Raw genomic sequence first — 23,407 nt, forward strand, 5'->3', positions numbered from 1 at the left:
CTCACTGGAATCTTCTGATTTTTCTTGTAGTTTGTGTATTTAGTGTAGCTTTTGTTTATTGCTAGCGCGTAATTGTAGAGAGAATCTCCTTTGTAGTTGCAGTCTTTCATTGTTGTACTGTAAAACAGTAGTGGCATGCATGTAGATTTGCACCAAGTATTTCGCAGCTGCGCTTGTAATTAACTACATATTATTTTCAGTGCTATGTTAATGTGTTCTCTTATTTTTTCTATTCAAATTGTGCTTCTCTGTGTTATCGTGTGAAATATTGTGACAATAATGGCGTGTGAAAAACGTAACACTCGGCTCCAAAGTAAACTGAGAAATGACAGTGAAGACGAAAGCAGTGTGTTGGCCCCACCATGTAATGAATTAACTAATATTCAAAGTAGTAATTTAGTAACTGTGCATAGGGAAATGGAGCGGGCGTCAAACAATGGCGTAGGCAGTGAAACAGGTAGTGAACAGGAAAGCATTATCGATCGATCGGTCGGCAACAGCTCGCCTCAGGAATCCGAAATGATAGGACACAATTTTGCAAATACTGTAGATTCAGGTTTTGCGTCCTCACCGTTTTCTCAAATGAGTCAAGACACATTTTCCGCTTGTCAAAATGTGAATGTTGCCGGTGCAAATTCACTGCCGAAAAGCACTGAGGAACATGTTTCAGACACCAGTGCATTGTTATTACAGGTAATGCAACAAATGGGACAAAGGCTACAAAAGTTAGACACAACGCTTGAACAAAATCAGAAACAAATGGGACAAAATCTTCAAAAGTTAGACACAATGGAACAAAATCAGAGACAAACACAGCAAAAGCTTCAGAAGTTAGACACCACACTTGAACAAACACGTGAAGATTTAACTACTGAGTTATGTAACATTGAATCGAAATGTCAAAAAGTCTGTAATGACGTAAAAACACAAATTTGTGAGCATTTCCAACCTATTTTTTTGCGTCATGAGAATGCATTACAGAATCACGAAGCAGCCATAAAAGAACTGCAGACTACTGTTCATGAAAATCATGAGACCTTGCAAGCTAAAATGGACTCAGTTGCATCTACCGATTCGGTTACGCAACTTGCAAAAGCTCAGGAAAACTTAAAGGACACAGTAGATACTCTGAAAATTGGTTCAGAAAGACACATGGAGGAAATTAGTTCATTATCAGAGAAAGTAGACGAACTTTCGGATCAGGTCACTAACTTATCTACGAAGGTAGATGATAATCTGAATGACACAAAACCAGTAGTCTTTAATGAGACAGAAGAGTGCGAACAAATTAGGAAATTCAAACAAAATCAGAATCAAATTAATACGCAACACCAAAGAGAAAACCGGGAAGTACAAGATCAGCTGACACAGGTAATACAAGAATTACGTATTTCAAAGGACACTCGCGCTCCAACACGGGAAGAGGAACTTAGAAATACGGAAAAGCCACAAAATAATAACACAGGGCATTTCGGAAATTATGAAAGGAATTGGCAAGGTGGACCGAATTTTGAGATGGAACCGCCGACACGACGTAACAATGACCGATATGCTACTCGCCGACACGATGACTTTGACTATAAGCTGTTCATTACTACACGTAAATTTAAAACGTTTAAGAATTCTGCCAACGACATTCATCCACAAGCGTGGCTCCATCAATTCTCTCATTGTTTTCCTCCCAACTGGTCATTAGAACACAGATTAGAATTTATGTGTGGATACTTAGAGAATGAACCAGCTGTAAGAATGCGATCGGTCATTCACGATTGCCACAGTGAAGGAGAATTTTACCATGCGTTCCTCTCAGCATATTGGTCACAAGCTACACAAGACCGAGTAAAACATAGCATCATGATGATGAAACACTTTGAACAATCTGAATTTTCCAGTCTTGTCAAATATTTTGAAGACATGTTGTACAAGAATCAGTACCTGTCAAACCCATACAGCCCCTCAGAACTCATCCGCATTTGCTTAATCAAATTACCTGAACATTTACGGCATATTATTTTTGCAGGACGTTGCAAAGACGACATTGAAGCTTTTCAGGGACTCTTACAAGAATTAGAAATTGACACAGATAGTCGCGGGATGCGAAAACAGGAAAACAATCACTACAGGTCACATCCGTCACAATTCCGTGACGACAGAAACAATAACAGGACACAACAAGTCTATTCTTACAACGCAAATCGTGACCAAAACAGACACCACCCATATGACAACCACTGGCAGAGTAATAGTTACAGAGAAAAATCACATTTCCGTAGTAATGAATATGACAGAGACAATCATAGAAACAGACAATATGGCAACCAGAACTATTATTATCACGAGAGACAGAATAACTTCAGACGCAACGGTCCACCATGCAGTGGTAATTCAGGGAGAAATTCTCCACCACATGACCGACAAACAAGAAACTATGTAAACTACCGACAAAACGACAGACGTGAATTTCATCAGGACTGGCGGGTTTCTAACAGAGCTGGTCCCTCTCGGCAAGGCGAATTTGTGGAAGTTAGGCCTCCTAATCCCAGTAACGACGCGCGGCAACAAAGAGATAGACAATGACTCGCACCGCAGGCATACACCTGCGCCCGCTGGCTCAGGGAAAAATAACATTGACGCTAACCTTGAGCAAAATTCCAGTATTCTTTACGGACAAATACCGCATGATAATTGCATTCAAGTTGAAACTCTGCATACTGAGAAGAGGAAAAGGTTTTCACCACATTTCTCATGTAAAACAATTTTTTGAAAGATAATCTGCTTTTTGTCTTTGGCATAAAACGTTTCACTTCACGTTACTAGTATGCTTTAGAAACTGTTAACATGCAACAATGTTTGAAGTTAAATATCCAGTCAAGAACCAAGAGAACTTATTTAAACAGAAATTACGAATGCATTGTTATTGCGAACAGACGACACAGTGTAATTGTGTGTGTGCATTCTTGCTTGTTAGTTGCACGATTATGTAACGACTATAAGGCTCACATACTTGGAACATATACCGGCACTGCTAATGAAATTTTCATGCAACATTTTGGTTTGCTTGAGAGTGGATTCTGGATTTAAGGTACTTTCAGTGAGATACCAGATGAGACAGTGGTTAGTTTATGTGACAGCTACACGATTTTATCACGACGCTACTAATGAGCGACAATTTACAATGTTGCTTTTGCGGTGTATCTGTTTGATATCTGCACAGTTTTTCTGAATTCTTCTGTAAAGTAAAACATGTTTTAGTAGTAACTTTTGTGCTATTGCTACAAGGAGACAGCCTTTTCCGTAGCACAACAATACGTTACAGCACAGTACTTTCTTCATCACGGCAATAAGCGTAATAAGTAAGATATCTATACGCAAAGCATTTCACTTTTGTTTATCATGTGGTAAGTACATTGACTTCTGCAGAACTTAGCTTTCAGAGGACGATAACTACGACACTTCCACAGAGATTATCTTACAGCAAGACGCATATTTAGCGCTACAGGACACGTATTTGAGTGATTAATTTTGTACTTAAAACATTTATTTTTAAAGATTTTTGAATTACAAAGAAAGTTTTTCGTGATACATTTCATTCCATTGCTGTAATCTGTAACACCTGAGGGTATAATTACAATAATCCTCAGGGGGGTACACGCCTACTTTGTGTACCATGTGTTTGGCAAGCACAAGGAGCCCTAGCTAATATGGTATTTGCTTATACAACTTAACACATCGGTACCATATTTCTCTAACACATAAATTACACAGCTATCTGATCATTTAACAGAGGAACAAACATCTTTTTACTACGTCAGTGACACATGTTTACGCAATTACACAGTTGGGTAACTTCACACTTACGAAATTGTATTTTGTCTGTACTTTGTGAACTGTTCATATTTTTTCGGACCCATTGTGATACTATGAGAGCTTTGAATGATGTATTTGGTATGGGATCATGATTTTTAAAGTACGTTTGAGGCAGATGATACTTTTGACATGAGCAGAGAATTTTTTTAGATTTTGAAATTATTGGAGGAAGCTACGACGTTTTTGAGATTTGACTGAGGTGTTATGATGTTATTATTACGACGACGATGTGTATTATGCTGTTGAGGTATGTTTATGTCAATAAGATGATGCTACCATATATGAGGAATGTGATTACGTGTTTATATGTATATGAATAATGAAAGAAGACTCTTGATTTGTGAAAAAGGATGTTGGAAACCGAGAATCGTACTTTAAGAGTTATGAAATGGGTGTAGATGCGTGAATGTATCACAATGCCGGCGAAACTTTTTTGGACACTGTTATATTCATAGGATTTGGTTTCTACACATTTGCAATGCAAATTCTCGACCCGTGAAATTTTGTATATGAGACTGTCTCTGTAGCGGAAAAATGTCGTAAATATTTCCATAAGTATGTTAAGTGACCACCTGCATGTGCGTCGTCGGCACACAGCTGTGTCAGACACCTGGAGAATAAGCCATTAGGGTGTGCCTTTCCGGAAGCACAGGCAGAAAAAAAAGAATGGCCCTGAGTAACATTAAACTATACCTTTCAGAAATCACTTACCTCACAAAAATCTTCGTTACTCGAACTACTGCAACACAGCGAGCGCCACTACTGCCAGCTAAATAAAAGATTCAAACTACGGAAGGCACTAACTACTGATAGGGATAGTTAGCAAATGAAAGATATTAATAGAGAACAAACAATGTATTTACCTTAATATCATCACAAGTCATAATATATGTAATTTCAAAACTCCGCCATCTCTCTCCTCACATCCACCACTGCTGGCGGCTCACCTCTAACTGCGCAAAGCTACGCGCTGTTCACATCCAGCTGCCCCTCTACAATGGCAGACAACAATGCAAACTAGCCACAGACTGCACACAGCACAGCCAGTGATTTTCATATAGAGCGCTACGTAACTTTGCCAATAAGAAAACATAAACAGCCTACTTACACACAGCATACAGTACCATCACTGACACAGGTCAGTACAGAACTTTGCCCACAGTGCCTGCATGACTGCTCGTGTGACTTCATCAATCATTACGTCCCACATGTCATGTTACAACAGACTGCTATCTGACACAGAGCTTTTCACAAGATTAGTACAGTCACTGTCTCCCTGATTCAACACAAAGCACGATGACTAGTCCCTGATAGAACCTGTGCAGCCAAGTTAGCTGCAGACGAATTATTAAAACCAATATCATCAGAGAGTCTGGTAGTCTCTGGGCTTCACTCATTCATCTCATCCCAGAATAGTATGGTATGTATAGACTGTGTGGTGCTTACCGAGTTCTCAACGCTCATACGATTCCGAACACGCTACCCAATCCCTAGCATTCAGAACTTCACCCATACCTCACCAGGCGCTTCTGTGTTCAGTGTTTTAGATTGCAGAAAGTCCTACCTGCTGAGTTCTATATCGAAGGAAGACATGCTAAAGACTGTGATTATCACTAGATTTGGACTTTTAAAATTTCGTTATAAACTTTTATATTCGGCACTTAACTGATGCAGCCACTATTCAGGCACCATGATAAACGCTCTGGCAACCAAACACAAATCCGGCAAGCAAGATCTTGTATGAACCCGCAGATGCAATGAGCATCTGACAAGATTAAAGACAGTCTCTCTCAGGCTACAAAGTTGGCGCACCCACTTTCCGACGTCCTTCTCTTGATCACCTCAGCTATCGACATGATGCTTCAAATGATGGTAGCAGATACACAGCAACCACCACTACGTTTTATTTCCAAGAAACTGACTGATTCTCGGTACAAGCGATCGGCTTAAGATAGGGAACTGTTTGTGACGTATGAAGCAGTGGCCCATTTTAAAGATGATACTGAAGGAAGATCACTTACTATCTACCCCGTTCACCGACTGTGACGGGCTCCATCCACTGCCCGACCAAAGACTGCTGTCTGGGGCATTTTATAAATCTAGTTTATATTGTACAATTCTCTACTGATGTTTGATGTCTCCACAGTGTAGACAACTTTATCACACACTATCTCTGCTTGATCAACGTGCTCTTAGCGGATACTGGTTACAAAGAGCTGGCCAAGGCACAAATACAGAACACTCAAGCCTCATGCGAATGCTTATATGTTTGAGTATTGTGATTCCCACAAGTCGCTACGACTAGGCAATATTATTGGAATAGGATAGGTACAGTAGTAACGAACTGGTATCAGGGAATGTGCATTCTTTGTGACGTGAGGTGTTTGACGAACACCAGGGATCCTGAGTACTTGGCAATGTTATTCCCTTTTCGTTTTCGTATTGTCAACCTACTTCTTCTTCGTTCAGAACTTTTGCTGTCGTCTGTTATTTCTTCACTACCTTGTGTATATGGTGTACATAGTGTTTTGTATAAGATAAAGAGTTATTAGCAAACTATATTTGAATAAATTTCAGTACTAAAAACTACACTAACATACTAAATAATAGATGAAGATTGAGTGAGATGTATATGTGAAAGTTTCGTGTAATAAGATAATGAAAAATGTAAGTGTGGTTAAATATGCTTATATCTGTTTATGTAAAAGTTTCAGAACAGAGACGGTACTGTTAAGATTATCAGTGTAGGAGGCCAAGAGACTTTGCACAGATAGGAAGGTGATCAGGTGTATTCTATGAAAACTGCAAACTGTGGCAGTGATTGTACAGGTTTTCAGTAATTTTTCTTTCATTGTGTATTTGTGTATATTATGTAAAGCTTATGAAACAGTACGTGTTAGCCTTAATATGTAAAGATTTTCTGAAGTTGAGAAATGTGTTTACTCGCATTAGAGAGTAATATTGGAAAGATTTATGATCAGAAGCAAGGAACAGGCATAGTAAAGAACAATGTCTTTGAGCAGTAACTTGCTTGAGTGAACTTGAATCTGAAGTGCTAATGATTGCTGTTTTGAAACTGGAGTTGGATCAAGATAGCAATAGTTAGAGCAACATTTACTTTCCTGGGACCTCTGCCATTCCTGATCTATATAAATGACCTGGGTGACAATTTGAACAGTTCTCTTAGGTTGTTCGCAGATGATGCTGTAATTTACCGTCTAGTAAGGTCATCCTAAGACCAGTATCAGTTGCAAACCGATTTAGAAAAGATTGCTGTATGGTGTGGCAGGTGGCAGTTGTCGCTAAATAACGAAAAGTGTGAGGTGATCCACATGAGTTCCAAAAGAAATCCGTTGGAATTCGATTACTCGATAAATAGTACAATTCTCAAGGCTGTCAATTCAACCAAGTACCTGGGTGTTCAAATTACGAACAACTTCAGTTGGAAAGACCACATAGATAATATGGTAGGGAAGGCGAGCCAAAGGTTGCGTTTCATTGGCAGGACACTTAGAAGATGCAGCAAGTCCACTAAAGAGACAGCTTACACTACACTCGTTCGTCCTCTGTTAGAATATTGCTGCGCGGTGTGGGATCCTTATCAGGTGGGGTTGACGGAGAACATCGAAAGGGTGCAAAAAAGGGCAGCTCGTTTTGTATTATCACGTAATAGGGGAGAGAGTGTGGCAGATATGATACGCGAGTTTGGATGGAAGTCATTAAAGCAAAGACGTTTTTCGTCGCGGCGAGATCTATTTACGAAATTTCAGTCACTAACTTTCTCTTCCGAATGCGAAAATATTTTGTGGAGCCCAACTTACATAGGTAGGAATGATCATCAAAATAAAATAAGAGAAATCAGAGCTCGAACAGAAAATTTTAGGTGATCGTTTTTCCCGCGCGCTGTTCGGGAGTGGAATGGTAGAGAGATAATATGATTGTGGTTCGATGAACCCTCTGCCAAGCACTTAAATGTGAATTGCAGAGTAATCATGTAGATGTAGCTGTAGATTAGTAAAGGTTAGTTCACTTTTTACTGATTTTTTTTTCAGAAGAATAGTTTATCCTGAATAATACTTTAGTAGACTAATGTTATTACTGGATATGTAAAGTCAAGGATGTACTCAAAATTGTCTTCCTAAATGACAAGAAACAAATAGTGTACAGAATTGGAAGAAACATGCATAATATTCTTCTTTGGAGGAAGCAAAATAATGATTTTTTTTTACTTAGACGTACTGTGTGTTGCAGGTTCTCCCATTATGAAAACCGGATACGAGAGTAGCTTCCTCATACAGGGAGTCTGAGCACTGCCACCACCGCCTCCAAGTCACGGCAACCATCGCTGCCCCCCGACCACGATCCGCAACCAACATCCCTGAAGGTGTCTGTACCACCCCCAGGGACGTTTGTGCTTCTGAATAGTGTGCTGTAACCGAGTCTGAGCCGAGGCGTCTTTACTTTTGGCGGGCATGGCACTAACTGCTTGGACTGCAGATATAGATCCTGATCACATGTCGGGAGCTAAGGTCTATGGTCGTGGCGTGTGTTGTTGGTGGACCTTGGTTCAGAAATGGTTCAAATAGCTCTGAGCACTATGGGACTTAACTGCTGTGGTCATCAGTCCCCTAGAACTTAGAACTACTTAAACCTAACCAACCCAAGGACATCACACACATCCTTACCCGAGGCAGGATTCGAACCTGCGACCGTAGCGGTCGCGCGGTTGCGGAATGTAGTGCCTAGAACCGCTCGGTCACTTCGACCGTCGCGGGCCTTGGTGCTGACAGTTAGCTAGAGGGCATGTCGCTGGCGAGTTATTGGTTCTGGGGGACTCCTCCTTTTCAGCACAATCCTCGAGAAGCCGCGAATGGTTAAATAGGTCGGAGGCAAGCTTTACCGGCTGCACTATGGATTGATAGCGGCGAACTGCGGGAAGAGCTCGGACACCATGTGCAATCTGTTCAGCAAGTTGCCAGTCAGCTCTGCAAGCTTAAATTTTATGGCTCCTGAAAAATTACTTCTATGGATTGGAGGCAGTAACACTCCTGCTTGGAATCTTGGAAGTCAAGACTCCTTCACATCTGGGTTAAGTTTTTCTTTTTTTTATTGGTACTTGTTATTCTAAGGTCACATCTATGTTAATGTGGAATTAGACCTGTCACATTAACGCACCTCCGAGTAACGTGTGGGTGATCATCGGTTAGACGCCTGATAATAATTTGTTGTTCAAGGCTATATCCCATGCAAGTGTAAAAGAGTTCTCTGTTGTAAACTCAACTGATGAAACTGAAATTATAATGTAGTTTGTGTCGAAGGCAAGGCGCTTTTTATAACTGAGTATGCACTAGTGTTTAGATTTGCAGGTGCTGGTATTACATCTTGTTCATTTTCAAGTACGAGGTGCATTCAAGTTCTAAGGCCTCCGATTTTTTTTTTTTTTCTAATTAACTACTCACCCGAAATCGATGAAACTGGCGTTACTTCTCGACGTAATCGCCCTGCAGAGGTACACATTTTTCACAACGCTGACGCCATGATTCCGTGGCAGCGGCGAAGGCTTCTTTAGGTGTCTGTTTTGGCCACTGGAAAATCGCTGAGGCAATAGCAGCACGGCTGGTGAATGTGCGGCCACGGAGAGTGTCTTTCATTGTTGGAAAAAGCCAAAAGTCACTAGGAGCCAGGTCAGGTGAGTAGGGAGCATGAGGAATCACTTCAAAGTTGTTATCACGAAGAAACTGTTGCGTAACGTTAGCTCGATGTGCGGGTGCGTTGTCTTGGTGAAACAGCACACGCGCAGCCTTTCCCGGACGTTTTTGTTGCAGTGCAGGAAGGAATTTGTTCTTCAAAACATTTTCGTAGGATGCACCTGTTACTGTAGTGCCCTTTGGAACGCAATGGGTAAGGATTACGCCCTCGCTGTCCCAGAACATGGACACCATCATTTTTTCAGCACTGGCGGTTACCCGAAATTTTTTTGGTGGCGATGAATCTGTGTGCTTCCATTGAGCTGACTGGCGCTTTGTTTCTGGATTGAAAAATGTCATCCACATCTCATCCATTGTCACAACCGACGAAAAGAAAGTCCCATTCGTGCTGTCGTTGCGCGTCAACATTGCTTGGCAACATGCCACACAGGCAGCCATGTGGTCGTCTGTCAGCATTCGTGGCACCCACCTGGATGACACTTTTCGCATTTTCAGGTCGTCATGCAGGATTGTGTGCACAGAACCCACAGAAATGCCAACTCTGGAGGCGATCTGTTCAACAGTCATTCGGCGATCCCCCGAAACAGTTCTCTCCACTTTCTCGATCATGTCGTCAGACCGGCTTGTGCGAGCCAGAGGTTGTTTCAGTTTGTTGTCACACGATGTTCTGCCTTCGTTAAACTGTCGCACCCACGAACGCACTTTCGACACATCCATAACTCCATCACCACATGTTTCCTTCAACTGTCGATGAATTTCAATTGGTTTCACACCACGCAAATTCAGAAAACGAATGATTGCACGCTGTTCAAGTAAGGAAAACGTCGCCATTTTAAGTATTTCAAACAGTTCTCATTCTCGCCGCTGGCGGTAAAAATTCCATCTGCCGTACGGTGCTGCCATCTCTGGGACGTATTGACAATGAACGCGGCCTCATTTTAAAACAATGCGCATGTTTCTATCTCTTTCCAGTCCAGAGAAAAAAAATTGGAGGCCTTAGAACTTGAATGCACCTCGTAATTTTAAGGAGTACTAAACTTGTATGTATAGTCACTTCTCGAATAAGTTAATATTGCTTACATCCTAGGCATTCTCATTTCTAGCCTTATTTGGGCAGAGTATTGTTCACTTCTGACGTGTATTGGGTGGGTGCTTTCGGGAGTGGACAACGCATTCCTTTTTCCTGGGCCCAGACCAAAGACATGTTTTCTTTCTGCTCTCGCGACACTTCCGTCGTTCTACGACTTGTAGGCAGGCCCGCAGTATGGTACCTCCACCAGCCGCCTCGGATTGGCTCAAGTTATGTAAATTTGATGATGCCGTCAGTTTCATAGATTGTAAGCATCACCTTGAACATTTATTTGGTAGCCACTTCCCCCATTGATTTTAGAAATTCCGAAGAAATTTTACGTATCCATTCTGCGGTATTTTATGAGAAGTTCCCCAAAACTCTGTTAAACATTGACTCTTGACATTGGATCCCCTTTGTCTTCCATGTCGACTCCTGTTTCTTCTTCTACCACGCCATCTGATAAATCCTCTTCCTCGTAGAGACTTTCAATGTAGTCTTTACACCTACCTGCTCTCTCCTCTGCTTTCAACAGTGGAATTACTATTGACTTCTTAATGCTGACGCATTTGCTCTTAAATTTACCTGTGTTTGCTTGGACTTTTCTGTATTTTGAATCAGTTCTTAAAACGACCATTTCTTCCCATTTTCCTGGGAGTCAAATCGTCTTTGTTCCCTGACCTTCCTATTGATTTCATTCCTAGGTGATTTATATTGTAGATTCCTATCGTTCTCTGAATACTGTTGTACTTTCTTCTTTCGTCTATCAATTGAAAGAACTTTTCTGTAAACCAAGGTTTCTTTAACAATACTTTCCTTTTATCAAAGTTTGTCTCACCAATTTAAACGACATGCATTTTTTTTTTAGAGAAGCTGCTTCCTCTTTAACTGATCTACCTATTGTGGTATTCATTATCGCAGTATCTATAGCCTTAAAATACCTCAACCGCTTCTCATCCTTCCTCAGTACTGCAGTATCCAACATTAGCGGGGGAAACGGAAGAATGGGCCCAATAAGGACTTTTGCCAGTTTTCCAAAAGCGACATATTCTATGTTTCAAATGCCAGGACATTAGAAAAATCCAAGATTGTGGAACTAGGGATGTTTTAAAGGCGAGAAATTAGAAATATCAAAAAAGACAGAACTACACCACTTGCGTTTAAGTTTGGTACGCAACATGGTGGACCTAATCCACTTGTCTTTTGTTCAAAACGGCGGGAAATTCAAAAATATGGGTTTGCCTTTGCTTGCCAGCGCAGCCTGCATTGTGCCACATACGCCTGCCAAGATGGTGGAAGTAGGATACTTGTGCTAATTTCAGAATCTAAGATGGTAAACCTAGCCCACTTGTTCTAAGGTTAAAATGGCAGGAAATTAAAAAATAACACTTAGTTGGCTTAAGTTTAAATTTTGGGTAATTCAAAATAACCCAATTACCCTGTGTTTAATGTGGCATCACGTTGCTTTTCTTTAGACATTTACAGTGTTACCACCACTATGTTTGCAGCAGGATAGGAATGGTTTTATTTATTTTCTAAAACAGTTGTGAGAGGCGTCTACAGTCCACAAGCTGAAGCAAGGCTGCCGTGCCATCGACCCCCTGAACAACAGCCCGCGACGAACTTGCCACTGACAAGGGAATGGTCCAGTCCGACTGTCGAAACAGGCCCTGAAATGCTTTATAGAAGAGGAAAACATTGAAAGAAAGACCTTGTATAATTTTAACTGATAAGATACACTGTAAGAATATTTTTTTAAAATGTTGAAAACTGCCAAACGTGAAGATCGCCAGGAGAATGAGGACTTGTTCACCCTACCAGAAGTGTCGCTTATTGCACATGCGCAACCTGGCTAGCCCATATCCTTGGTTGACGGCGCATCGGTAAATACATTACTCTGGCGCGATCGTAATTTCTAAAGCGAATTTCAGTTTTCATTGACAGTTTCTCTGTGGCAATTGTCAACAGTTAGCGTTCACTGAAATTTGCAACTCACATAATATCTACACTCCTGGAAATTGAAATAAGATCACCGTGAATTCATTGTCCCAGGAAGGGGAAACTTTATTGACACATTCCTGGGGTCAGATACATCACATGATCACACTGACAGAACCACAGGCACATAGACACAGGCAACAGAGCATGCACAATGTCGGCACTAGTACAGTGTATATCCACCTTTCGCAGCAATGCAGGCTGCTATTCTCCCATGGAGACGATCGTAGAGATGCTGGATGTAGTCCTGTGGAACAGCTTGCCATGCCATTTCCACCTGGCACCTCAGTTGGACCAGCGTTCGTGCTGGATGTGCAGACTGCGTGAGACGACGCTTCATCCAGTCCCAAACATGCTCAATGGGGGACAGATCCGGAGATCTTGCTGGCCAGGGTAGTTGACTTACACCTTCTAGAGCACGTTGGGTGGCACGGGATACATGCGGACGTGCATTGTCCTGTTGGAACAGCAAGTTCCCTTGCCGGTATAGGAATGGTAGAACGATGGGTTCGATGACGGTTTGGATGTACCGTGCACTATTCAGTGTCCCCTCGACGATCACCAGTGGTGTACGGCCAGTGTAGGAGATCGCTCCCCACACCATGATGCCGGGTGTTGGCCCTGTGTGCCTCGGTCGTATGCAGTCCTGATTGTGGCGCTCACCTGCACGGCGCCAAACACGCATACGACCATCATTGGCACCAAGGCAGAAGCGACTCTCATCGCTGAAGACGACACGTCTCCATTCGTCCCTCCATTCACGCCTGTCGCGACACCACTGGAGGCGGGCTGCACGATGTTGGGGCGTGAGCGGAAGACGGCCTAACGGTGTGCGGGACCGTAGCCCAGCTTCATGGAGACGGTTGCGAATGGTCCTCGCCGATACCCCAGGAGCAACAGTGTCCCTAATTTGCTGGGAAGTGGCGGTGCGGTCCCCTACGGCACTGCGTAGGATCCTACGGTCTTGGCGTGCATCCGTGCGTCGCTGCGGTCCGGTCCCAGGTCGACGGGCACGTGCACCTTCCGCCGACCACTGGCGACAACATCGATGTACTGTGGAGACCTCACGCCCCACGTGTTGAGCAATTCGGCGGTACGTCCACCCGGCCTCCCGCATGCCCACTATACGCCCTCGCTCAAAGTCCGTCAACTGCACATACGGTTCACGTCCACGCTGTCGCGGCATGCTACCAGTGTTAAAGACTGCGATGGAGCTCCGTATGCCACGGCAAACTGGCTGACACTGACGGCGGCGGTGCACAAATGCTGCGCAGCTAGCGCCATTCGACGGCCAACACCGCGGTTCCTGGTGTGTCCGCTGTGCCGTGCGTGTGATCATTGCTTGTACAGCCCTCTCGCAGTGTCCGGAGCAAGTATGGTGGGTCTGACACACCGGTGTCAATGTGTTCTTTTTTCCATTTCCAGGAGTGTATAATACATAGCAGTTGATTCTGCGGTAGGCTAAATGTTAACAATGGAGATAACACCGAATTAATATTCATTGTGTTGAACGCTTAATGTTGAGCTGTGTGCAAATCTCGTTTTTCTTCGTAAAGTCTGACCATTAACTGTAGAAATGGGAGAAAGACAATTTCGACAGACTAAAACTCGGAAATCTGTAAAAGAAAAATTATTCAGTAGAGTTACTGTACAGTGTGGCCACACAGGCCTTTAGCCTCTAATTAATAATCAACATAAAGCCCTAAACTTGAGTAAATGACATGACCGATAGTTCGTTAGAGGATTTTTTTTGAGATGTGAAGCATGTAGAGCTGCTCATAAGAAGCAGTGCACCGTTACCGAAGAAGGTCTACGAGATTGGGACCTTCTAATCGTAGTGGATATGATTTCAAGTCTTCTTCGATCTGGTTAAGCAGATTGAAGAAATCATACAGTATAGAAAGCCGCAAAACAACAAAATTTACTTCAAGTAAAAGTGTAGAGGAGATGCCACAAATTCATAGATGATGCTGTTATACCCACATCTGCTGTGTTTAATTCCGGTCAGTCAGGTTTCTACATCTACATCTACATCCATACTCCGCAAGCCACCTGACGGTGTGTGGCGGAGGGTACCTTCAGTACCTCTATCGGTTCTCCCTTCTATTCCAGTCTCGTACTGTTCGTGGAAAGAAGGATTGTCGGTATGCCACTGTGTGGACTCTAATCTCTCTGATTTTATCCTCATGGTCTCTTCGCGAGATATACGTAGGAGGGAGAAATATACTGCTTGACTCTTCGGTGAAGGTATGTTCTCGAAACTTTGACAAAAGCCCGTACCGAGCTACTGAGCGTCTCTCCTGCAGTCTTCCACTGGAGTTTATCTAACATCTCCGTAACGCTTTCGCGATTACTAAAGGATCCTGTAACGAAGCGCGCTGCTCTCCGTTGGATCTTCTCTATGTCTTGTATCAACCCTATCTGGTACGGATCCCACACTGCTGAGCAGTATTCAAGCAGTGGGCGAACAAGCGTACTGTAACCTACTTCCTTTGTTTTCGGATTGCATTTCCTTAGGATTCTTCCAATGAATCTCGGTCTGGCATCTGCTTTACCGACGATCAACATTATATGATCATTCCATTTTAAATCACTCCTAATGCGTACTCCCAGATAATTTATGGTATTAACTGCTTCCAGTTGCTGACCTGCTATTTTGTAGCTAAATGATAAAGGATCTATCTTTCTGTGTATTCGCAACACATTACACTTGTCTACATTGAGATTCAATTGCCATTCCCTGCACCATGCGTCAATTCGCTGCAGATCCTCCTGCATTTCAGTACAATTTTCCATTGTTACAACCTCTCGATACACCACAGCATCATCTGCAAAAAGCCTCAGTGAACTTCCGATGTCATCCACCAGGTCATTTATGTATATTGTGAATAGCAACGGTCCTATGACACTCCCCTGCGGCACACCTGAAATCACTCTTACTTCGGAAGACTTCTCTCCATTGAGAATAACATGCTGCGTCCTGTTATCTAGGAACTCCTCAATCCAATCACACAATTGGTCTGATAGTCCATATGCTCTTACTTTGTTCATTAAACGACTGTGGGGAACTGTATCGAACGCCTTGCGGAAGTCAAGAAACACGGCATCTACCTGTGAACCCGTGTGTACGGCCCTCTGCATCTCGTGGACGAATAGCGCGAGCTGGGTTTCACATGACCGTCTTTTTCGAAACCCATGCTGATTCCTACAGAGTAGATTTCTAGTCTCCAGAAAAGTCATTATACTCGAACACAATACGTGTTCCAAAATTCTACAACTGATCGACGTTAGAGATATAGGTCTATGGTTCTGCACATCTGTTCGACGTCCCTTCTTGAAAACGGGGATGACCTGTGCCCTTTTCCAATCCTTTGGAACGCTACGCTCTTCTAGAGACTTACGGTACACCGCTGCAAGAAGGAGGGCAAGTTCCTTCGCGTACTCTGTGTAAAATTGAACTGGTATCCCATCAGGTCCAGAGGCCTTTCCTCTTTTGGGCGATTTTAATTGTTTCTCTATCCCTCTGTCGTCTGTTTCGATATCTACCATTTTGTCATCTGTGCGACAATCTAGAGAAGGAACTACAGTGCAATCTTCCTCTGTGAAACAACTTTGGAAAAAGACATTTAGTATTTCGGCCTTTAGTCTGTCATCCTCTGTTTCAGTACCATTTTGGTCACAGAGTGTCTGGACATTTTGTTTTGATCCACCTACCGCTTTGACATAAGACCAAAATTTCTTAAGATTTTCTGCCAAGTCAGTACATAGAACTTTACTTTCGAATTCATTGAACGCCTCTCGCATAGTCCTCCTCACACTACATTTCGCTTCGCGTAATTTTTGTTTGTCTGCAAGGCTTTGGCTATGTTTATGTTTGCTGTGAAGTTCCCTTTGCTTCCGCAGCAGTTTTCTAACTCGGTTGTTGTACCACGGTGGCTCTTTTCCATCTCTTACGATCTTGCTTGGCACATACTCATCTAACGCATAATGTACGACGGTTTTGAACTTTGTCCACTGATCCTCAACACTATCTGTACTTGAGACAAAACTTTTGTGTTGAGCCAACAGGTACTCTGAAATCTGCTTTTTGTCACTTTTTCTAAACAGAAAAATCTTCCTACCATTTTTAATATTCCTATTTACGGCTGAAATCATCGATGCCGTAACCGCTTTATGATCGCTGAGTCCCTGTTCTGCGTTAACTTTTTCAAATAGTTCGGGTCTGTTTGTCACCAGAAGGTCTAATATGTTATCGCCACGAGTCGGTTCTCTGTTTAACTGCTCAAGGTAGTTTTCAGATAAAGCACTTTAAAAAATTTCACTGGATTCTTTGTCCCTGCCACCCGTTATGAACGTCTGAGTCTCCCAGTCTATATCCGGCAAATTAAAATCTCCACCCAGAACTATAACATGGTGGGGAAATCTACTCGAAATATTTTCCAAATTATCCTTCAGGTGCTCAGCCACAACAGCTGCTGAGCCAGGGGGCCTATAGAGACATCCAATTACCATGTCTGAGCCTGCTTTAACCGTGACCTTCACCCAAATCATTTCACATTTCGGATCTCCGTCAATTTCCTTCGATACTATTGCACTTCTTATCGCTATAAACACGCCTCCCCCTTCACTGTTTAGCCTGTCTCTGCGGTATACATTCCAATCTGAGTTTAGGATTTCATTACTGTTTACGTCTGGTTTCAGCCAACTTTCTATCCCTAGTACTATATGGGCGTTGTGACCGTTTATTAATTAGAGCAGTTCTGGGACCTTTCTATAGACGCTCCTGCAGTTTACTATTAGCACATTAATATTGTTATTCCCTGTTGCATTTTGCCTACTCCTACCTTGCCGCGTCTCAGGAGGCGTCTTGTCGGGCCTAGGGAGGGGATTCTCTAACCTAAAAAACCCCCATGTGCACTCCACACGTACTCCGCTACCCTTGTAGCCGCTTCCGGCGGGTAGCGCACGCCTGACCTATTCAGGGGGACCCTACATTTCTCCACCCGATAGCGGAGGTCGAGAAATTTGCACCCCAGATCTCCGGAGAATCGTCTGAGCCTCTGGTTTAAGCCTTCCACTCGGCTCCAAACCAGAGGACCGCGATCGGTTCTGGGAACGATACTACAAATAGTTAGCTCTGATTCCACCCCGCGAGCGAGGCTTTCCGCCTTCACCAATTCCGCCAACCGACTGTACGAACTGAGGATGACCTCTGAACCCAGATGGCAGGAGTCATTGGTGCCGACATGAGCAACAATTTGCAGTCGGGTGCACCCAGTGCTCTCTATCGCCGCCGGTAGGGCCTCCTCCACATCTCGGATGAGACCCCCGGCAAGCAGACAGAGTGAACACTGGCCTTCTTCCCCGACCTTCCCGCTATTTCCCTAAGGGACTCCATCACCCGCCTAACGTTGGAGCTCCCAATAACTAATAAACCCCTCTCCCCGTGTGCCTGCTCGGACCTTGCTGAAGGAGCAGCCACATGTCCACTCACAGGCAGAGCGGGCGATGCCACACGGCCAGCCTTCACATTGACCCTCCGCCTCGTGCGCCGCGAACGCCGCTGAACCCGCCACTCCCCTTGGGGAGAGGGTGGCCCAACCGCGCCCGGTACCCGCGAAGATGTCTCGACAGCAGGGACAGTGGGTGAAGCATGTAACACCTGGGGTGTACCAGACTCCCCACTGCCGCTACACTCCGAGGCAGCAGCCTGGAGACGGCTGACCGCGGCCATCAACACGCTCAGCTGCTCGCGAACAGTGGCCAGCTCCTCCTGCGTCCGTACACAGCAGTCACACATCCTATCCATCCTAAGGAATCAATTTACTGAAGAGAGTTAATCAACCTTTAACTAGACTTCTAATTCACTAAAGGCGGCTGTTTATTCACTAAAATGTGGTTGCTAGCCACTTCTTGTAGAAAACAATGAAAACAGCACTACCTGTCTCTGGACTGTATTGAAAACAAACACTAGCACTACTGGCACTATGGTTGACTAAAGGGACTCTCTCTGACTGTATTCAAAACAAACACGAAATCTATGGAACACTATTAATAGCACCCGACAATTAAAGCTTCCTAAAAGCAAATACACACGGAAGAAGAAGTGACAAGTAAGAAAAATACAGTTAATACTTAAATTAAGGTAGCTCGCTGCACAGCAGACGTGAAGCAGATGGCAGTTACGACGTGAAAGGGTTGCGAGCATACCACATTGCATCATATTATGTAAATTGAGGGAGGGGGGCGGGAGAGAAACAAAAGGAAAGGATAGGGAAGGAACTAATGATATCAGCAGCATGCGGACTTTAGCGGAATCAGTGGCGACGAGTAAAACTGCGTGCCAGACCAGGGCAGGAACCCAGGATCTTCTGCTGACTAGGCACTTGCGTTAACCACTGCACCAACCAGACATGGTGGATACCGTAAATGGAGGTCTACCTCACCATTCAGCCTGGCCAACGCACAATTCCACAAAGCTCCACCTGTCCGCAGTCCCACCTAAGTGCGTTTCTATAAAGTGACAAAATTACGAGGGTTGACTGAAAAGCAATGCCTCCACCTTCGTAATTCTTCAACAGTTGGCAGCATTGGTATGTGGCAGGTACTGGCTTGTTCCGTAGCCTCTTCTCTACAGCTCCTGTTGGAGGGAAGCCTTAGCATTGAAGCATTGAACGTCTGTGTTGTTACAGTGTAGGATATGGAACCCTGCGCAGACGGTCGGCCAATGCGATTTAAGCAACGTGCAGTCATTGGATTCTTGACAGCAGAAGGCGTCACCTGAAAGGAGATACATCAGAGAACAAAAGCAATTTGTGGTGGTTGTGTTGATGTGAGTACTGTGCGTCGTTGGGCGAGTACGTTTGAAGATGTTGAGGCGGGAACATCTGACGTGCTTGACAAACAAAGAGTTGGACGTACTGTCACAGGAACCACCGAGTTTCACAAGCAAAATGTTGACAGATTGATTTAGGACGACCGTCGTATCACCCATAGAGAAATTTCAAGTCCAGTCGGCATTTGACAACAACGTGTGGGTCACAGTGTTGCTTTGCTTTGCTGTCGGAAGATCTGGGCATGATGGGTACCCCGGATGCTGACTCCTCAAATAAAAGCACACAGACTTGAAATTTGCCAGAAACTCCTCTCGCGTTACGAGAATGAAGGTGACAAGTGACGAAACGTGGGTACACCATTACGACACGGAGACGACACATCAGTCTATGGATTATCGACACAAACACTCGCCCCAGAAAAAGAAATTCAAGACACAGCCCTCAGCCGGAAAAAACATGGCTACAGTGCTCTCGGACGCAGATGGTGTTATCCATGTTGATTTCCTTGATCGTGGAACAACAACAAATTCAGAGCGTTACATCAGAACGCTGCGAACTCTGAAACGACGGCTAACAAGGATCCGAAAGGAAAAGGGAAATGTTTTCCTGTAGCGTGACAATGCCAAACCACGCACATCACGTGCCAACACAGCAGAACTTCAGAGACTGAATCCATCTTTCATACAGTCCAGATTTAGCACTGTCTGACTTCCATCTGTTCCCGATAAGGAAAGACGATCAGTGGGGACATCATTATGGTTCTGATGAAGACGTTGAGAGAACTCTGAGACTGTGGTTGCGGAAACAGAGTGTCGACTTCTTCCTTGACGGCTTCAGAAAACTTGTTCATGGTTGGCAGAAATGTATCCAACTGGCTGGTGATTATGTGGAAAAATGAATATTGGTAATTAAAGATTACATTCTAAGGATTATTTCTGCGTTTGATTTATTAAAATATTCCCATGCAAACCCAATTAACTAAAATGGAGGCAATACTTTTCATTCAATCCTCTTACATAAAATTATAAGTAGATATCACCAGTTTGAAAACGACTATCCTCCTGCGTTTTAGTTGGACTGTCTGTTATTTTCATGTTTTATTCATTACAATTCGCGCCTCAAAGGCAGTTTCATACAATTTTTATTGGTTCAAATGGTTCAAAAATGGTTCATATGGCTCTGAGCACTATGGGACTTAACAGCTGTGGTCATCAGTCCCCTAGAACTTAGATCTACTCAAACCTAACTAACCCAAGGACATCACACACATCCACGCCCGAGGCAGGATTCGAACCTGCGATCGTAGCAGTCGCACGGTTCCGGACTGCGCGCCTAGAACCGCGAGACCACCGCGGCCGGCTAATTTTTATTAATGGCCACTTACATAACTGATCAGTGAAAACATTAACTCGTAAATTCTGGGTTCTTGTCCACTAGGAATATTAGATAAGGATCTAGAAAAATCATGCTGCCTTGATAATATGTATAACTGGAGGACGCATAGTACTGGAACATTTACATGCAGACATTTATTTCACTCGTCTCTATTGCTCTGTACACATGCCTCAGTTCATAAGTGCCTTTTTGTGGCGTTTACTAACTTTGTTAAGTTTCATTTTACACTCAATATGATCACCTCAGTCCAGTGGTTCAACTGTCGTTAATTTTATAATCTATCTTAGTGACAGCACGTGTAACTTCCGTAATATTTTTGTAGAATCATGCTTGAAATGGCAGTGAGCTCATTCCATCGTCGCAATTTTTCTGACATTCCTGATTTTACTGTATCATCTTTTTTGCGTCTCTATAACATTTTCGTTGAGAATGTGATGTTCGTCTTCCATTTAGCTCACGGTAGCTGCTACTGAACTGTCAACTCTCTGCAGCCTAGCGCCTACGCCTGGGCCTCGTGGAAATCCCCGCATCTATCGTCCAGCATAGCCTGCATTCATCGCCAGGCCCGTTGACGCCGCAAGCTGCGAAGTCACTTTCGTGAATATACATTTTTTAAAAGTTCCAGATAGATAAGCTGTAGTTCTCGAGTTCCTGTACAAAAATTGAATAGTTATACTGAATTACACGGGAAAAATAATAAAAACCATAGTATTCTAGAAAATTTTAATGTTGTGAAATAATTAATTGCCAAATTTTCGAAAAAATAACTATCACAATTGTGAATAGTTTAATACACTACTGGCCATTAAAATTGCTACACCACGAAGATGAGGCGAAAGCTAACCGACAGGAAGAAGATGCAGTGATATGCAAATGATTAGCTTTTCAGAGCATTCACACAAGGTGGCGACACCTACAACGTGCTGACATGAGGAAAGTTTCCAACCGATTTCTCATACACAAACAGCAGTTGACCGGCGTTGCCTGGTGAAACGTTGTTGTGATGCCTCGTGTAAGGAGGAGAAATGCGTACCATCACGTTACCGACTTTGATAAAGGCCGGATTGTAGCCTATTGCGATTGCGGTTTATCGTATCGCGACATTGTTGCTCGCGTTGGTCGAGATCCAACGACTGTTAGCAGAATATGGAATCGGTGGGTTCAGGAGGGTAATACGGAACGTCGTGCAAGATCCCAACGGTCTCGTATCACTAGCAGTCGAGATGACAGGCATCTTATCCGCATGGCTGTAACGGATCGTGCAGCCACGTCTCGATCCCTGGGTTAACAGACGGGGACATTTGCAAGACAACGACTACCTGCACAAACAGTTCGACGAATTTTGCAGCAGCGTGGATTATCATCTCGGAGACCATGGCTGCGGTTACGCTTCACGCTGCATCACATACAGGAGCGCCTGGGATGGCGTACTCAAAGACGAACCTGGGTGCACGAATGGCAAAACGTCATTTTTTCGGATGAATCCAGGTTCTGTTTACAGCATCATGATGGTCGCATCCGTGTTTGGCGACATCGCGGTGAACGCACATTGGAAGCGTGTATTCGTCATCGCCATACTGGCGTAATACCTGGCGTCATGGTATGGGGTGCCATTGGTTACACGTCTCAGTCACCTCTTTTTCGCATTGACGGCACTTTGAACAGTAGACGTTACATTTCAGACGTGTTACGACCCGTGGCTCTACCCTTCATTCGATACCTGCGAAAGCCTACATTTCAGCAGGATAATGCACGACCCCATGTTGCAGGTCCTGTACGGGCCTTTCTGAATACAGAAAATGTTCGACCGCTGCCCTGGCCAGCAGATTCTCCAGATCTCTCGCCAACTGAAAACGTCTGGTCAATGGTGGCCGAGCAACTGGCTCATTACAATACGCCAGTCACTACTCTTGATGAACTGTGGTATCGTGTTGAAGCTGCATGGGCAGCTGTACCTGTACACGCCATCCAAGCTCTGTTTGACTGAATGCCCAGACGTATCAAGGCCGTTATTACGGCCAGAGGTGGTTGTTCTGGGTACTGGTTTCTCAGTATCTATGCACGCGAACTGCGTGAAAATGTAATCACATGTCAGTTCTAGTATAATATATTTGTCCAATGAATACCCGTTTATCATCTGCATTTCTTCTTGGTGTAGCAATTTTAATGGCCAGTAGTGCAGTTTCCCGAGAGTTTCACAGAAAACCAAGTTTTTTTCCTGCAATAAGTAGTTTATCACGTACAAGGTGGCTTCAGTAATTGATGTAACACTTTCTTTCTCGGCCAGTTTTGATTGAAAAACGATGGTATTTGTTGTGCGACATCACAGAATGTTGCCACTTCAGCCCCTATAGCTTCATTAAGTTCCGGCAGGTGGTGGCACTTACCATAGCCTTCAAAATGGCGTCTGTAACGGAAGTGCATTCCATAAAGACAGCGGTCATTCAGTATCTTTTGGCGGAAGACCAAAGCATCCCATATATCCATAGGCGTTTGCAGAACGTCTATAGAGATACAGCAGTGAACAAAAGTAT

Source organism: Schistocerca cancellata, chromosome 5, assembly GCF_023864275.1.
Source record: "Schistocerca cancellata isolate TAMUIC-IGC-003103 chromosome 5, iqSchCanc2.1, whole genome shotgun sequence".
NCBI lineage: Eukaryota > Metazoa > Arthropoda > Insecta > Orthoptera > Acrididae > Schistocerca > Schistocerca cancellata.